This window comes from Patagioenas fasciata, chromosome 6, assembly GCF_037038585.1.
Source record: "Patagioenas fasciata isolate bPatFas1 chromosome 6, bPatFas1.hap1, whole genome shotgun sequence".
Taxonomy (NCBI): Eukaryota; Metazoa; Chordata; class Aves; order Columbiformes; family Columbidae; genus Patagioenas; species Patagioenas fasciata.
Window position 1 is genome coordinate 26603287 of NC_092525.1, and position 11173 is coordinate 26614459.

At 39.2% G+C, this 11173-nt stretch overlaps 1 long non-coding RNA gene across 2 annotated transcripts in view; it reads right to left on the reverse strand.

Moving 5' to 3' along the window:
- LOC139828297 (uncharacterized) overlaps positions 1-6015 on the reverse strand; it is a 39729-nt gene extending 33714 nt beyond the window's left edge. For both annotated transcript variants that reach the window (XR_011739762.1, XR_011739763.1), the window contains exons 1-2: positions 2819-6015; positions 2572-2719 (exon numbers count right to left, since the gene is read on the reverse strand). This is a non-coding gene — a long non-coding RNA (uncharacterized lncRNA). The remainder of the gene's footprint in view (positions 1-2571; positions 2720-2818) is intronic.
- Between the last annotated feature and the right edge of the window lie 5158 nt (positions 6016-11173).

Below are 11173 nucleotides of genomic sequence, written 5' to 3' on the forward strand. Positions count from 1 at the left end.
CTGGGCCGGTTGGTTCCCCTGCCAGAAATGAACATGGGGCCTTTTCTTTAAACTGGGAAGCCGATAGTGTTGAACCCATCTGTTTGTATAAACTAGCTGGCTATCTTCTTGTCATCTCTAATGTAAATCTACTATGGTATTGTGAAACTTTATTTATTTTAAGCTTTCAATATTTACCAAAGCAGACCAGACAAAAAGGGTCCTTTCTAACTTCCATATAATTTCTCTGCTGCGTTATTTGTTGGAAAGATACATTCGTGTATAATTAAATGTGGCTTGCTTAAACCTTTGCAGTTGGTAGCTTAATATGTATTTTGTTGTGCTTTGAGTACAAAGGCTATATTATGCTTTTGTTGGCATCCTTGCTGGTTAGTATGCCAACTGCATAATTGTGTTCTCTGCTATATGTCAGGATTCGAGTGCCGAGGGCTCAACAGGTGGTGCTGGGATAAAGTTCTGGCAAATCAAATAGGTAATGCGGTTATTTCTTTTGTCAAATTATAATTGAAAACAGAGACAAGTAAAATGAAACTCACATTTTCCTGGTGCAAAACAGGGTTTAGAATTAAATTAAAATCAGTTTCCATGACAAATACACATTACTACTGGAGCTTGCTCTGTAAATAAACATGCAACACCTTAGTTTTGATGTAAAATGATTTGTTCTCTGTAAATTTAAACCTTAAGCATCAGTGTTTAAACAATAACAGAAGTCTAGAGCCCTTCATGAATCTTCTGTCTTTCTTGTACACGTTTTGCAGAAAATGTGCCAAAAGCTTCAGGAAAACTTTGAAAAGATTTAAATCTAAAATGTCAGAGAATTTGAGACAATCTGTGATACATAACTCAAATGTTTAACATCAAGAGTTTCCTGCCATATTGTTTTCTAATCATTGCTATAACCATGCTCCCAGCAGAAAATGATAAATACACTGGAAATTCCAGTGAATGTGCTGAATGAGGTGCTGCTCATTTTATGCTTGACTTGGATAATGTTTATTAATCCTAAAATCATAAAAATGGGATAAAGTCTTCTACAACAAAAATGCAACGTATTGTATATGCACAGCTTGGTTTTGCAAAATTGGTTATAAAATACCTACATGCTTGCAAGCCTATCCACTTTGCTGTTGTAGCTGATTTTTTTTTACACTGAAATGTTTTTATTTTCCTCTGAGGACATATCTAAATCTAATATATAATCTTATCTACAACTCCTACAACCATTGTGGGTTTATTTCGTTTTCTATTCCTCCTCATTCAAAGACATTTCTCCTAAACTATAATCTTCTCAACTCCAAATTCTGTTTTGTCAGATCTGAACCCACCATCTACTGAAGCAGCTTCTAGGTCCTTAAGCTGGTCACAAACATCTTTATGTCCCTTCCAAGCTCTTATTTAACTGAAGGCTGTACCTTTGTATGTGACCAGATGGTATATCTTCTCACTTAATAACTCATTGCATAAGTGATCAGGAGCCAAGCAGCATGAGAAAAGGGTATCACATCCAATCCATAAACTTAATTATTTTTACTTTTTGTATACCATAGTTACTATTGTTTAGTGCTAGCAGAATACACACATTTCTGTCCTATAGTGGCAGGGTGCGATACTGACTGCCAGGGCTGCGGGCAAGTGGCGGGACGCACCAACAGAACCAGACATGACAAACCACTGGACGTGGCACAAGAAACTGCTGGATGCGAGACATCACAGGGTGAGAAGCCAACAAATTTACAGACGGTGCTGTGAGAGAATTCACAGGTGGGTAAGAAGGAGTTTTCTGAGAGCCAAATTTCACAGAAAGCTGAGGGTGAACACTGGGGATGTTTTGGGGAGTGGGATAGTGCAAGGCCAACAGTACTGGGTAACTGTATCAGCTTACCCCCACACAAGGCTGAGATCACCTTGATATGGTATCAGAAATACCAAAATTCATATTAAACATCAACAGGAGTTGAAAATGGAGCAGAGATTGACTGGATGCATAGAGAGCTACTAAATCCATCAACATTTAAGCTGTTGGCATTTGGCTAGTCATCAGTTTAATTTCTTCACACTTTTCAGTATGAAGGTACCTGGGAACAACAAGACATTGGCTGAGAATAAGGATCCCAGTTCAACACAACCCTCTGCACAATCCCATGCTTGGACTGAGCATGTTCCTGGGAAGCAAGGCACAGCTTTGTTAAGCCAGCAAAGCTGCACCCAGTTGCCTCGGGAGTTGATTTGGCAGCTTCACTGCAAGCGACTGACTCAGAAGGTATGAAGTATATTACAACAAAAGTGTTACCAAATTTTTTCCGTCTTTATAAATCCCTTCACTGCACTACTTCATTTTTTAAACTGGTTTGGGACATGCTGTGAGGACCGATTCCTCCTCTCTATGATTTACCATTAATGTTCAATGCATGAGAGAAAGTATTCTGGATTTTCTTTTTTTTTCTTTTAAATAATCTTGTTGAATAAACCTCAGGTAGCTGTTTAGAAAAGAAACAGCTGAGAAGCAGATAATGTACTCCTTTCATTGACAAAAGATTTATGTCTTGCCTGGCAGGATTTCATACTTACAGAGCTCACGGCTGACACAGTCAAACACAAGTAGCACGTAGTCTGGTGTTTATCCTGGGCAACCGAGACCAGTGCTCCTGCACTTTTTTATGTGAAATTGGATCAACCACGTTGAAATTGGCAAAGATTTAAGAACATGATAAAATTCCTATTAAAAAGAGGGGAGAGAGGCTCAGAAGCAGTTTGAACCAATGAATACCGTTCAAAAATAAGCAGGGTATGCATGAACATGAACATTTCTGCTGACCTTCTGTACGAGCCATCTGTCTGGTTGCAAGGCACCCTCTCCCTGATGGGAACGGGTGAGGAGTTCAGCTGCACGCCGACCACCCTTCCCCCACAGCTGTCAGAAGTATTGTAGTTTGGCTCTAGCAGATGTATCGTCAAATTCCATGCTGTGCCAAAAGAGAAGGGAAACAGTATGAAATGTGTTCTTAGGTATGTCTTTGCCACGGACTACGTGTAGCTCGGTGTCAGTGACTGCTGAGAGAGAAGGTTTGTCTGCATTTTAGAGCAACTTTTCAGCCAATATGTAAAAAAAAATACATATATATATACATATATATATATATATATTTTAAGTAGGGGCGAGCGAGGTAGATCAGAATAGTAAAATTCTGCATTTCCCAGGAAATCCTTAATTTTTTCCAGTGATAATATGACAGTTTCCATCAGCTTTTCCACAACTCAAATGAAGGAGAAAAATAAACATGTTTTAGGTTTAGTGCTCCCTCATGGGAGGCCAGGAGGAGGGCAGGGGACGGGGTATACCTCCAGTTTGTGAATGGAGCAGGTAAACCCATGGGTTTTCTCTTCCTCTGCCCCTCATCATTCCACCAGTCTAGAGAGCCCAGAGAAGTGCTACTGGTGGCAGCATAAGCACAGAGAGAATTTGTCCCAGAGGAAATAAATTAACCATACATCTGCTTAAAATAGCCCTTCCCATCCAATAAAAAACCCACTAGCTTCTTTTGAAACATGGCTGTTATCTTGGAACTGGAAAAAAAAAAATAGGTAGGAAATTCATTTTCTGATATGCAACACACTGCTGGAAAGCCTAGAGGTTATTGCACACAACTAGGTGGCCACATACCTGGGTCCCACCTCTTCTTCAGTCAATATTCTCCAGTATTGCATCAGGCAAGTCTCGGTGTTTTTTCTTAAATAATTGCATGCATAAAATGAGAATGAACCTGCATAACTCCTGCTCCAATGAGAATGGTGGAGCTAATCTGACTTAGTTGTGAAATGAGAATGCTCACATAGAAACAGGCCCCTGAAATTCAAAGTTTTATTATTCCATGCTCTTCTACAAGAGAAAAATGGCAAATTCTTCTGTGGTACTTAGGAACAGAGTGCTTGTTTGTTTTTGGGTTTTTTTACATTGCTACAAATTTGAATAGAATCTGCCTTTTACTCTTTCATGTACGGCATTTGATTAGTTTGGAACTAGAAATGTATGATCTGGTTTATATTTATTTCTCAGAAACAGGCTATACGAGGTCTGATTTTCTGAAAAAAAAAAAATCTTCTGTGTAGTTATTTGCCATTATTTTCTGTGTGAGTGCATAATGAAACACAGATATTTGGAGGTGGAGAAATGGGGGTGGGGAGGGCATAAGTAAATGCTTTTGTGAAAAGGTGTTTGTACATGAACGTACTTATATACATCTCACTCCTAAGCCTGGAACCAGATTTCCATTTTTTTCTTAAGTTTACATACAAAAAGGCATAATTTAGACTGAAAATAACATCTCTGTGCTACTAAAAAAAAAATATGGGAGGAGAGGAACAAATCCTCCAGGACAGGAGTAAGAGAGATATCATTTCTCCTCTCTACCAGTCCTCTTACATCCCTGGAATATATATTCAGAGTCACATTTTCATCTCAGTTTAGTGTACCAGGTTTTAGCTATTCAAATCCCTTTTCCATTAGTGTAAGATAAGCTGCTCAGCTCTGTGTGCAGATGCTGCCCTACTTTCATGGCTCTGTGTCTGTGCCTCAGGCTGATGTACCTGCTCTGCTCTGCCACGTAGGTGAAGGCTCACAGTGAACCCATGGGCTGCAATGTCACCTGCCCTACCTCTCCCACTGGTGACACATTTAACACTTTCTTTTCCCCTTCAGACAAGGACAGTGGCACTCACATGAGCCCAGAGCCAGCAAGGACTGCCCCGACCAGCCAGCCCAGGCAGGCAGTGCCCCACTACCAGGGCTGGGAGGGCTCCCAGCACATCCACCCCAGCCAGTCTGGTGCAGAGATGAGCAGAGGGAGAGGCTGGAAACTAAATTCTGGGCTTAGACTTGTCCACGCCTGTTCCCAGGCTCTGTTCTGCCATCCCACCTCTGCTTACAACTTCCCATTTTCCTTCTGGTGGTTCCTGTATACATGCACATGGCACGATGCTTTTTGAATACCTCTTAACTTGTCCCCCAGAACCACACTCTCTTTTCCTCTCTGTAATTTCATCTTTATTTTTACTACAAATAATCTAAGGCCTGGGGACTTCATCCACCCGAAGCCCTGTCATTGTGAGACCCAACATGGCAATGTCTACCCTAAGGTGTCTGATTTCCAGTGACTGTCACTGTGACAGGCATTGCCTCATGTCACATGCCTAAACTTCATAACAGTGCAGGAGAAGGGCTTGATACAGTACTGAAATCTATTTCAGCCTCTTTTTTAAAATGATTTTATTATGATTAATGGATAAAACGAAGCCATTTGTAGTGCATTTAATATTAGAAACAATATTGAAAGTAATTTGACCTCTAGGGTACTTTTATTTTTTAATAATACCATACAGTGGCAAAAAAGGCTATGAAATCCTGTGTAGAGATCTTTATCTTAGTTGAACTAGTTGAAATATAGACAATGGAAATTCTCTGGGTTGACACTGGTGTAATAGGAAGCAGCATATAACCTGCTCCTCTGAGCAATGTGCTGTCACCAGAAACTACATCACCATACATACCTAATGTATAAAAAGTTTATTTGTCAGCCTGTTTCTGTGAGCTCTTTATTTATGGCTACTTTACTGAATAAAGTCATGTTTTTAATGATTGGAAACATAACAGTCTTGCAAAATCTGGTTTTAGAGGTGAATGTGAATGCTTTTATGATGAAGTCATTTTGCTGTAAGCACTGTAGAAATCAGATAATGCCATACTGTGTTACACAACTAGCAGGTCGAGTGTCCTATGAAAGCACTGAGTTCAGACCTCTCCTAGCGTTTCACCAAAGGACTGAATTGCTCTGTTTTACACAGGACTTGAGAAGCTGGAAACTCAAGCTAATATTTTTGTCTGCAGCTTCTTCATCTCCTCTAGCGCCCATGCACAGCACCTCACCTGGTAATGGTCTAACCCTGAGAAGCATCTTTCACAATCGCCTCAGAAGACAGCGTTGTATGCCACAGTGGTCCTTCTACTGCTGTGAGCAGCTACACCACATAGCTCTGGAGCAGTGGTCTAACAGCTTACCTGAGGAGAGCTGAGGTAAGTCATTGACTGAGATACCTGGATGCCAGGACCACTTAGTGGTCAGATACATTCAGCTGAATAAAGCCTTTCTATATATGAGGAAAAGAATTAAGCATTGACGTTGTCATTATCAAATTCATCTCCTCACTAAAAGACAAAGTCAAAAATATCAAGCTTTGCAGCAACTTACCTTAAAATGGCATGGTTAGGTAAATAAAGAAGCAGCTAGCTAAGTCCTCATGGAGTCTGCTTAAAGGCACAATAAAGGTTTAGTGTAAATGTATATCATTAAATAGCCTCTTTAAATATGAAAAGCAGTTATGTCAAAAGGGCAGAGAACATGGTTATCAGGAGTAAAAAGCCACCCTTCAAAAAGTCAGTCAGTTCTAATGGAGAAAATAAACAAAAGAATAAACTTGGAGATGTTCATGAAAACCACGAAAAATAGGTCACCATCATTTTGAAGAGTGACTTACTAAACATTCAAACCTAATTAAACTGTCTTTGGTTACCTCAGACTCTAGAAGGCTGCTGGTGAACTGGTGCTTCCAGCACATGATAGAGGTGCAGAAGGAGCAGTTTTGGAAGAGAAAGCAGGAAACACAGATGTGTTATTTGCACCAGTAATCAGCAAAAGAAGACTGGGAGGTTCCCATACTAGACCAAAAGCGTCTCCAGGACTGCATCAGATTTAAGTGTCAAACAAGTACGACACTTGGAGCAGAGGGTATTCACTCAAAATTTCCAAACAAACTCAGATAAGAAATTGCCAGTAATGACTCTTCGTAATCATATATTTGCACTGAGCTCAGAACCACAGGTAGGGAAAAGGAAGATTAAAACCTGTGAGAAAGGCTCCAGAGGAACTCTGAGAACTAGAAACTGGTGAAGCTGACCTCTGCAGCAAACTGGTACAAGTTGTAAAGAAAAATCAAATTCGCCAACATAGGGAAAAATACATCCCTCAGAGAGGGGTCCACCTGATTTTTGTAGAAGCCAGACATGCCTCCCAAACCTACTAGAGCTCTGTAGAGAAATCGGCATGTTGTGCTTTATGAAGAAAACCCAGCAGCCCAGTTAAATGTGCACACTCTGCAACACAACTGTGTACTCGCTACCTTACCAAGAGAACTAGCTGTGTTAGAGTCAAAAAAATCTATTGCAATTATAGCTAATATTACAGGGCTTGCTTTTCTTGCTGGATGGAGCAGAATTCTCTATACTTCTGGCTTTTTCTGAAAGCTGCAAGCCAAATCTCATATGCATCAATTAGACTGTGAAAATGTACTGCTGGAGCTGCCTGTGGAATGTAACTTAATGATAAATCGCATGCATGCTGTAGAGAGACATAATAGAATGTTATTGCTGTTGTTCATCTTTTGGTATTTTGTCTGCAGAATCTGAGCTTGTTAATCAGCATTTCGTCCTGCTTTTACTCGAGTGCGTTCAACGCCAAGAGTGAATTTCCTCTCTGTGCTTTTCCACAGTAAGCTTTGCCAAAGCTCTTTTGTTCGGTATGTCAGTCAGCTGTGCTCTTGCTTTAATTGTGCCGGTAACTCATGTCTGGAGATTATTCATTCTGGTCTGGTGCAACTAGCACTGTGTCAGTCTGAAGCTGATGGAGACATCGCTCAGGTCTGGGGGCAGCAAGTGTGATTCTGGACCCTTCTTCAGGTGCCCTGCAGCCCTGAAAAAGGCAATTTTGAAAGTGTGCTGGGTAAAAGACCAAAAATACTAATTTCTGTCTTGTGTACAGGGAATAGAGAGTACAACAGTTTATGTAGTCCAAGTGCTCCTTTTGGGAAAGATTTGATTTCACTGTTTGTGAGATCTGTTCCAAGAGATTTGTTTGAAGTCGTTACCAAGAAAATAAGTAAAATTACTTCAGGAAAAATATTTTGAGTAATATCTATCACAAAGCACTAGCTACAGCAATACTAATGCTGGTTCTAACACTAGTATTCTTTCCCTCTCTCTGTTTCTGGCAGGGTATATTATGGCTGTACGTAACTTTGCAAAATCAGTTGTATATCACAGGCTGAATCTTTTAAAGAAAAGATCAGCTGAAAGAGATCAGCCAGAGAGAATATATTGATTATTTGATAAAAGATTTAAAATTGATTCATACATTATTGTCTACAACTTTGAATTTCACTAAGCACTGATCAGGAGAGATGGTAGGTCCATCCTCTCCAGTGAACTGAGTCAGTAATCTTCACATGTTTAGAGATGAACCATTAAAAAAAACACAGATTGACTCTCTTGGTTTACTCCCTTTCTCAGACAGAAAATAGAAAAAGCATGAAAGAAAACTCATGAAGACACAATTCCTACAATTTAGGAAAAAAATTCAAATCATAGAATCATGGAATAGTTCAGGTTGGAAGGGACCTTTGAAGGTCACCTAGTCCAACGCCCCCTGCAATGAGCAGGGACATCTTCAACTAGATAAATTGCTCAGAGCCCTGTCCAGCCTGGCCTTGGTGAATCCAGATCTCCAGGTATGTGTTTGAAATATTGTTCACCCTTCCCTTGTCTGCCCAGCTCACTACAAAGTCCTGCAAAAGAAAAGATCACTCAGTGGAGATCCCCAGTAAAAATATATCCACACTGAGGTTCTTCATCTCCTAAAGTATTGTTGTGTCATGTCACAACAAAAGTTTAAAGCAAGATAAGGTTATTTTCATTATCTTTTGAAATTTAGGATGAAAACATGTTTCTTTGTGGCACTCTCCCCTCTTTTCTCTCTTTTCCTTTCTAATATTTTTCTTTTTTTTTTTTTAAGCTACTTTTGAAATAGTCTCCTGTTGGCATATACACTGTTCCAACTCTCATCTTTGATAAAAACTTCAATAACTAGAGGGAAAACCTTACAAAGTAGCTCGTGAGTAAATGGAATTTAGTGGGGTCAATTATCCCCACATGCTGTGTGCAGGTTTCATTAATATTAATAGGTTGTAGACATGTGTATTGAGTTGAAGAGCAGGCTATTACTGGCCTCTACATTCTGGTTTTGTGTGTGCGCTGATTTAAAATTATTCAAGAGAACATGTTAATTTTCAAACACCTTGCATGTTAGTGGCAGAAAAAAAACACATTTGTCTATTACACCTGCCAGCTACAGAAAGCTTAAAAAAAATAGATTAAACATGACTGAAACAGTGCAGATTCTGTTTGTGCCTTTTCCATAATTTAGAATCACATTACATGTATGTCTCTCCATAAATATTTAATGAAATGGAAATGAATATGTAGCAGGCTCAGTTCTTCCCTCTAAGGGTTAAGTTCCATTTCTGAAAATTGGTTTGTGCCCTAGTTCTGTTCCTGTGTCTCTGTGCATCTAGACATTTTCTTGGCATCTCTAACTCTTCTGAGGTTTCAGGAGATCTTCGGAGATTTGCTGGTAATTGACCTGTTTGGATTGCACATGACTGGCATTTGCTGAAAGACAATACAGTCCTGCATTTTGTTGTTAAGTGCTGCTTGTGTTATTAACTTGTGGCCAAACCAGAATAAAGGCTCAGGAGACAACATTTTCCCTTAGACAACTTCATTTGGTTCTTACCGTAATCTCCATTATGAATGAAGCACTTTGGTCTTAGCTTAAGAGAGTCACATATTCTTTAACTTGTCAGCTGCGTTTGTCCAGTAATGAATACACCCACTCTGCTTCAGTTTTTTAAGATGTTACTGTATGCTAAGGGTAAACAATGAACTTAACATTGAAGTCAGATGATTTAACCTTCTGCCACTTCTCTAACCACTAAACAGTTCTTGCCACTGCTAAATGAGCATTGGAACTTGTGTAAATGTTTTCTGAGAAAACAGAATAATCAAATGAAGGAAACCTGATGTTTGCTCCTTAGAAAACAGGAATAATTAATAAGCTTAGGTTTGCCCTATCCCAAAGGAGTCTGAATAAGCCCTATTTGTTTTAGGTTTATCATGTAACAGAAACAAATCTTGCCCCCAGCTACGATACCATAATTCTGAGGAAGCTTCAGGTTTAGTTGTGTTGTCATTTAAACTGGTACTATCTCAGTGTAACATATCTGATTTCAGCAAAGTTTCTCATGTTTAGCACCATCTTGAATAGTCAAGAAAATAAAAAATGAAATTAGAGCCTAGAAACAATGAATTAACAGTGTCCACATAAGCAAATGCAATCTACTTTGTGTAACACAAGAATTAAATACTGCTGATCTTTGCAAGTAGCAATGACAACACAAATACAGTGCCTTGGGGCCTGCAATAACCTGGAGGCTAATTAACTGCAGAAAGGGCTTTTTATATGATACTTTGTGTTAAATAAAGTCAGCACAAATCCATAGAGACCAATAAGCATTTTTAGGTGGTCTTGCTAAATTTTACCCCAAAAGTGACCAAGTTACGTAGGAACCTGGCTTGTGAGATGTCTGATGAATACATTGTCCTCCAATAATGCAGTTGCTTAAGATTAAAATAAGAGCAAATAAGAGATGGAGTACAAGTTTCATGAGTTTGTGTCTTTCTTTGGACATAGTACAAGTAGAAATACGTTTTACCTCAGCATTTTGTAATGCTGCCCTAAAATACATCATCATTTTAAAACCAGCAGCTGATGTGATCCAGTAAAAAAGCTAAAGAAAGAAGGCCTGGTGCTCTACATCTTCAAAACTTACCCAAGTATCCCCCTATCTCATAATCTCTCGGTGACACCCAAAGATATACACTAACAGTATGCAAGCAAAATGCTGCATGGCCAAAAGTGCTGAGTGTGGTAGGGATATTAGCAAGGAATCTCGAGGGGAGAATGGAGGTGCAAGTAAAATAAAATCCTGTTTGGTTCATAGAAGGTCTGATCACAGTCAACAATAGGGGTGCACACAGATCTGTGGCCAAAAAAAGACAGCAGTCACCAAAAAAGGTCTATGCCTTGGCTGATAAGGCAGATGAAATTGCATATAGTAAATTCTCGGTGATCCTACTATCACAATACTGCAGAATATAGAACATATTTCAATAGATTTCTTTTTAATCAAATAATACACTGTGAACAAGCAATACGCTAGGAATTAAACATCTCTTTAAGGCAAAATAATTCTGTATATTATAACTCTTAAAATATTATAATTCTGG